Genomic DNA, 8020 nt, shown 5'->3' with positions numbered 1-8020 from the left:
GTGACGTCAGGACGTCAAGGGGGTGGGCCGTGGCAGTGGCAGCTCTGAGATCCCATTCCTTTAAATCAGAAGAGTCTCAGGCAGATCTCTGTGAGTTCGAGGCCAGCCTGGTCTACTGAGTGAGATCCAGGACAGGCACCAAAACTACACAGAGAAACTCTCTCTTGAAAAACAAAAGAACAGCAGGGCGGTGGTGGCGCACGCCTTTAATCCCAGCACTCTGGAAGCAGAGCCAGGCAGATCTCTGTGAGTTCGAGGCCAGCCTGGGCTACCAAGTGAGCTCCAAGAAAGGCGCAAAGCTACACAGAGAAACCCTGTCTCGAAAAACCAAAAAAAAAAAAAAAAAAGAAAAAAGAAAAAAGAAAAGAAAAAGAAAGAAAGAGAAACAAAAGAACAAAAATAAAACGAACAAACAAAAATAACAAAACAGAAGGATCTACTCCTGGCTGATCTTGGATTGAGCCCGCTTCAAGTCTGCCCTGGTCTGGATCCGCAGGCCGCAAAGGCAGTGGCTAGTCTGGTGACTGGCACCCACACGTGGGAGCCACGAACCCTGAAGGCAGACATATTGATCATTGACTTTCATACCGTGTTGCAGGGTCCCAAGTGTCTGCCTCGTGGCAGGTTGCTTTAGGGTGACTCAGTACAGCCAGAAAGTCTGTCCCTACCACCTGTCCTGGACGCCTTTCCTAAGGAGCTTGGTTTGGTGGAGCTGTCCATGTGTTGGCAGGGCTGCTTGAACCCACTGCGCTTTCCTTTTATAGATCTTTTCTCTGCTTTCCCAGTGGAAAAGGAGGAAAAACTGAGAGGGGTGGGCCCAGAAAGATTCATAGGCTCCTCCCCACCAGAGAGCTCAGGTTGTTTTGCCCAGACACATAGCAGTGGGAGGGTGTAGAGTGGGGTGCTCTCCCCGTGTGGCTGCTCCCCATGCATACCCTGCAGTGACTAGGGTGGCTGGGGCCACCATTTACTTGTGTTCAGGCCGATGCAAGTGTGCAAAGGAGCAATCATGGAGGAGCTTTTACCTCATAGACTCTGTGCTGATTTAGTTGCTCCTTGAACACCTCCACTACTGTGCCCTTGGGTTTTCTTGTCCTGCTGGAGGGAAAGTTACTAGTTTCACTTTTCATATTTTTTAGAGTCCTGCCCAATTATCTTAACTAGCCATTCAATTCTTTGTGTTGTAGTTACATGAAGTCCTTATTGAAACCGTTGTTTCAGCTATGATGCCCACTGAAGCTCATGAACACATTCATCAAGATTAAATGAACTTGAGCCAGCCTGGCTCCTGAGACCCAATTGTTTTTCATATCCTAACCAAACCCACAATCTATATAGCTCTTCAAGGTAAACTCATGAGTCTTAGCTGTGAGACACTTCCTTGTTCTTATTTTCTATCCTCTGCAGCCTCTGCTTTGTCAGGGCAGGGCAACACTAATCCTACCTTTACCTATATTAATTTCCCACTCAGATGACCTCTATCACAGTCCCTCACTATATTTATCAAAAACTCTTAGTCATCAAATCCCATTTACACTAAAACTATTATAGTATAAAATCACTGCTTCAGTTAAAGAGTACACCTTAAGAGGAAATCATCTTCATAATAATCCATAGGAAACATGCCAAGTAGAGCAGAATATTTCCAATCCCACTACATTAAAGGCAGTGGAGATCTCCCTACACCCATTTACACCATGCCAGATACCAGAGAAAAATGGAAGACCAGAGAAATGCAGCAACCATGTAAGGGCACAGCAATAGCAAGAGACAGTCCAGAGCCAAAGCCCTCAGGGCCTTGCCTATGTAAGAGTCACCCATCAGTGCCTTCCTTCCTGGTGGGCTAATTGCTTGAAACTTAATGGCCACCTGATGCTCCCCTCACATGGCCACCAGCCCCCACAGCCAAACATTAGGCAGAGCCTAAACTGGAGACCTCCATTGGGATCCTCCTGTTGGAGCTCAGGGCACCCTGAAGAATAGGGAGAGGAGGAAATGTAGGAACCAGATGGACTGATAATACCAGGAGGAAAACATGGCCCAAAAATCAACTAAGAATGGCTCATACGGCCTCAGAGAGCCTGAAGCAGCAATAATGAGGTCTGCATGGCCCTGCATTAGGTCCTCTGCATTTTAGTTTTGCTGGTTAGCTTGCTATTTTTTGTGGGACTCCTAACACTGGGAGTGGGAATGTCTTTGACCCTATTGTTTGCTCTTGGGATCTTTTCCTTTCACTGGGTTACCTCACCCAGCCTTACTATGTGGGTTTGTGCCTAGTCTTATTGAATCTTTTCATGCCATGTTCAGTTGATATCTTTGGGAGGCTCTTTTCTCAAGAGAATCAGAGGAGCAATGGATCTGGTGGAGAGAGGAGATGGGGGCTGGGAGGAGTAAGCAGATGGGAAACTGTGATCAGGATGCATTGTATGAGAAGAATAAATAAAAATATATGCCAGGTGGTGATGGTATCGGCCTTTAATCCCAGAACTCTGTAGCCAGAGGCAAACAGGTCTCTTTGAGTTGGAAGCCAGGCTGGTCTACAGAGCAAGTTCCAGGACACCCAGAGAAAGATATTTTTATTTTGGTTATGTCTGATGATAATCCAGCAGATTATGGAATATTCAATGATCAAATAATGGCACTTAATAAATATCTCCTTTTAAAATAAAATCTTCATTTATTTCATAGTTGTATGTATTTATGACATATGATATTTTCTAAGCAGGATTTAAATATAATGCTCAAGTCTGGTTGATTTGTCAATATCCATATCATTGCTTTGTGTTTGGAGATTTGAGGTCCTCACCTGTATTGGTTATCCACTATATGTAATAAAGTAGATGATGTACAATGCAGGTCTTTAGATAGTGTTATTCACTCAAATTGTGCTTGCATCATAACTCTCCAGCCTAAGTTTACCCCTCCAGTCTTCACAGTGCCTCCTATGTAGAAATCACTAGTCCATCCAGAGTACTGTGTTTAAATGGCAGTTGTATGTATTCTGCTGATCAGGAGACAGTCTATTATATCAATATCAATTTCTTTGATATCCAGAGAAGTGGACTAGCTGTCATGAACATGCATGTTTCTTAATGATGATGTTAATAATCTATAGCAGCTGTACAAGAGATTCCTCCTCCTCTACACCATCACCAGTATGTGTGACCCAATCCCTTTAACAGTAACATTGTAACTTGGGAGAAACGATTGCTCCTACTTGTTATGACATGTTTTACCATGAAAAATAATGAAATCAGGCAATTATTCTAAAAACATGTTGACCATTGGAGGTATTGTTTTAGTCCATGACTGTGCTTCTGGTTTCTGACAACTTCATACAAACTGGAGTGAACTGAAGAGAAGAAACCACAGCTGAAGAATTGCCCACCCTGGACATTGCCAAGAGTTGTCAGGAGGTCCGGAGTTGTATAAAAAAAACTCCGATTTTCTATTTCCAGCATTCCCTCTGTTTGTGTCTTCTTCATTTTTTCTATTTCCCTTTTCAGGTCTTGGACTGTTTCCTTTATTTGTTTCATTGCTTTTTCATGATTTTCTTTCAGTACTTTATTGTTTTCTTCCAGGACTTTATTGTTTTCTTCTAATTTGTTTGCCCTTTCCTCTAGTTGTTTATAGAGTTCTTCCTATTTTTTTTGTCTTTTCCTCTACACAAGCCTCTACCTTCTTCATGATGTTATTCATAAGGCTGTTTTCTTCTGCATCTTCCAATTTTTGATGTTCAGGTCTAGATGTTGGAGGAGGGCTAGGTTCTGGTGATGCTGTATTGCTCTTCATTTTGTTGTATGTACTTCTGCCTTGACGTCTGCCCATCTCTTTGTGGTTCCTACTTGGTCTTACCAGCGCACTTGGTTCAGACACAGCTGACAGATTCAGGAAGTCTCTCTCTCTTGTCTAGATGGGAGCTCTCTTGTCCAAATGGGAACTCCAGGGCAGGATGGAAGCTCTTATCTGGACGGGAAGTCCGGGGCAGGATGGGAGCCCTCTCTTGTCCAGAAGGGAAGTCAGGGCAGGATGGGAGCTCTGGTCCAGAAGGGAAGTCGGGGTGGGGGGGGGCAGTATCTCATTTCTGTTCTTAATGAGAGCAAAATTTTTGAGCTACAAAATTTGTGCTCTGTTTTCACGTTCATCTTCCCTTTTCTTTGAAATAACTATGTATGTGAAAGAATTGGAAGCCACGGAATGTAACAATCATGGTGTTAGAATAAATTGTTATACTCAACATTGTTCTTTTTTTAATTATTTTTATTTATTTATTTATTCTCTCATATATTACATCCCAACCACAGTTCCCCCTCCCCCTTTCCTCTCCCCCAGATGCTTTCCTCCTCCATTTTCCTTCAGAAAGGGCAGCCCTCCTAGGGTTATCAACCAAACATGGCATTACAAGTTACAATAAGACTAGGCACATTGCTTATAACAAGGCTGGATGAGGCAACCCAGTGGAAGGAAAAGGGTCCCAAAAGAAGACAAAAGAGTCAGAGATAGCCCCCACTCCCATTGTTAGGAGTCCCATAAGAACACCAAGCTAAGGAGAGAGATGGCTCAGCAGTTAAGAGCACTGACTGATGTTCCAGAGGTTCAATTCCCAGGCCATCTGGTGTCTGATCATGCTGGAATAAAAGAAAAAAGAAAAAAAGAACACCAAGCAATACAACTGTAAAATTTATGCAGAGGGTCTAGGTCAGTCCCATGCAGGCTCCCTGGTTCTTGGTTCAGTTTCTGTGAGCTCCTATGAACCCTGGCTAGTTGATTCTGTGGGCTGTGTTCTTCTGGTGTCCTTAACCCCTCTGGCTACTACAACCCTTCCTCCCCCTCTTCTGAGGAATTTCCTGAGCTCAGCCTAATGTTTGGCTGTGGGTCTCTACACCTGCTCCCATCAGTTGCTGGATGAAGCCTCTCTGATGATGATTGTGCTAGACTCCAGTCTACAAATATAACAGATTATCATTAGAATCATTTCAATGAGTTTTTTTTCCCATTGTTCAACATTGTTCTTATGTGACTATTCCTGAGCCAGATTCTTTAAACATCTATATTCTACAGCATACATACACTGTCAGAAACAGTGAGAAGATGGAAGGAAGTGCCAGGATAGACCAGTTCATTGTTAAGATAGCTCAAAACAAGTGTGTTACCTCTTTTCACAGGAGTAACATACCTGTCAGTCTATGTTTGTATGAATTTTTAATATGAAGATGAGTTGTTTCTCCTAATTCAGTTTACTTGTCATTGAAAAAATATGCATGCATTGGGGAGAGAGTGATGCTGGATATGGATTAACATGTTATTATCATATCTGATAAGCTTATCCTTCAGTGTACATGTGCTTCCCTATGATCAGGGATAGAGTGATTATGCTATTTAAGACATAATATGATTCTGGAATAATTTCCAACATAATCTAAAATTTCCTTATAATTTGTATCTTTCTTCATAATATTTAATTATAGTCATCATGAAACTTTATCACTTGACTCCTTGTATTCCTCAGCAAAGTCTCCATTTGTAGCGATAACGCCCGCAATACCACCACCCGTTCACCATGTCTGAGCGAGGGGCTGTGGATCGAAAAACAGAGACAAAGAGAGCAAGTCATTCGCCACAGCAGAATGCCAAATGCTGTTTATTCAAGGAGGGATGAAACTTTAAAAATAGGCTTACAGCACAATGGGAGAACCCCAGAGGGCAGAAGTTCGCTACAGAACATTCTACATTCTTGCATCTAAGCTGTTAATGCCCAATATGCAGGATACACAAACAAGGAACTTCCCTTAAGCATTCAGGAGGGTGGATACTGGCAGGGAATTAGCATAGGGAGGACATCTGGTCAAGGTCAGCAAGCAGACAATGGCTTTACCCAATATGGGAGGAGGCCAGGGCCCTACATCCATTGGTGTACCCTTTTATACCTTCTCACACATCCCCATTAATCCCAGTCAAATGTGTGGGATCCTTTTCTATAGTTATTACTGTTACATACATATGTACAACTATGTAATCACTACCTGTTGCATCCATTTAATGTTGCTTGTATGTATATGGTTTGGGGGCTGAGTACTTGTAGTTGGATAACTGATTAGTGTGAGACCAAAATGAGCTATCATAGAAATAAGACCAAAATGCTTTCACCCTAAAATTAAGGCCTAAGATTTCTCCTTTGGGGAATAGGCCATTAGTTACTGAAAACATTCAGTTTGGATTCCAAAAACAAGGAAGTGTAGAAGTTCAGAGTCACAAGATAGTCACGAGGTAATGCCTGCCAGACTATGGAATGTCCTCTCCCTGGTTTCCAGGGTAACTGACCACAGAAATGCCCCCACCTGAGGGCAGCCAATGAGAAATGGTGGCAGGCAACCACTCCCTTAGAAGTAATTTCTAGAAGTCCCTAGAAGCGAGCCAATCAGAATTGTACCCGTACTAGCACCCCTAAATGATATAACCTTGTGATTTTTCCCTTTAAAAGCTGAGCTTGCAGATAGGTGGGCACTTCCTCCAGGCTCCACTGCGTTGGATGTATTGGACGAAGTCCCTGCCTAGGCTTGTATATGCAGAATTAAACCTTGCTTTTGCATTCCGGGATGCTTGTCTTTGGTGGTCTCTCTGGGGGTCATGATCTGGGCACAACAATTAGGTTTTCATCCATAAAAGTTATTATTTCATCCTGTTTTAAGCATTAATTAGTTGCCTATGGTCCTATGTCTACAGGTGGCTTTTCATGAAACTACATCCTCTGAGGAAACATGTCTACAGTTGTCATAGTTAAGTTCTTTTATAAGCAGTCATATTGTTGGGGTATCGTGTGTATACCTTCTCTGTTATTTCTAAGACAAACAATGTCAAATATTTCCAGGTCATCTGACCCTCAGAAACTTTCTGCCCACATTCCACCATGTTCCCTAAGCATATTTGCAAGAAATTTGTGGTAGACTTATCAGTTCTCCTGGGCACCACAACTTCTGCTATTCTTTGGTTATCTTCTGTTGCACTGAGTATTTTCTTTTCTTTTTTTTTTTTTTTTTTTTTGCTTTTTCGAGACAGGGTTTCTCTGTGTAGCTTTGCGCCTTTCCTGGAACTCACTTGGTAGCCCAGGCTGGCCTTGAACTCACAGAGATCCACATGGCTCTGCCTCCCGAGTGCTGGGATTAAAGGCGTGCACCACCACCGCATGGCCAAGTATTTTTTTTGTTAGTGGTGAGAGCCACACTTATATGTGGGTATAAGGAAAAATATTTGGGATGAAGTTGGGAATGGTTCCGGCTTAAAAAGCTCCATCCTACTTTTAAAAGGCTTAGGAACTAAATAGAAGGATTCTGATGTGCCATTCTGTACTGAGAAATGTAATGTCTGTTTTCTTTTCACAAATAAAATGAATTAATCTCTTTGCCAATTGGATGTTTCCAATACAAAAAAGAATAATATTTATTGAGGTCTATGGGGGGGGGGGATCTTGCCCCTCGATAGCCCTCTCCCAGGGTCTGGAAAGAATCTACAAGCAGCTAATAATCTTATCTTTGACGGTATTAAATGAATATGTACATGAAACTCTTAGTCATTTGCTTTAATTTCTGAGACAGTTCTCTCTCTACATGGCTTCTGTTCTGTTCTCAGATTCAGCTTCTCTTTGTCCCTCTTCTTCCTGTCCTCTCCTTGTCCTAGTTCTACCTAAGCTCTTTTGCTCTCCACTTCATCTTTGTCCTCTGATCCTCTGTCTATTATGTTTCTTCTTCTCTTACCCTCCTGACCTGATTCAATTCACCTACAATCTATAAAAACTCTGCCTTGCTGCTTCCTGGTTGGGTGGGACAACCCTGCTCAGAGATAGGAGTACAGCCTCAATACTTCACTGCACCTGATATGCAAAAAATCCTTTTGTTCTGAGTCAATTGCTCTGAAATGCCACTTGGACTGTGAGAGGAAGAAGAGTCTGAGCTTCATTTGCACAAGAAATAAAGCTATGCAGGTAGCAACTGTCCTGTCTCCAGAAGGGTATTTATCTTAATTC

Source organism: Peromyscus maniculatus, chromosome 1, assembly GCF_049852395.1.
Source record: "Peromyscus maniculatus bairdii isolate BWxNUB_F1_BW_parent chromosome 1, HU_Pman_BW_mat_3.1, whole genome shotgun sequence".
NCBI classification, from domain to species: Eukaryota; Metazoa; Chordata; class Mammalia; order Rodentia; family Cricetidae; genus Peromyscus; species Peromyscus maniculatus.
Note: the sequence above shows the minus strand (reverse complement) of the source record.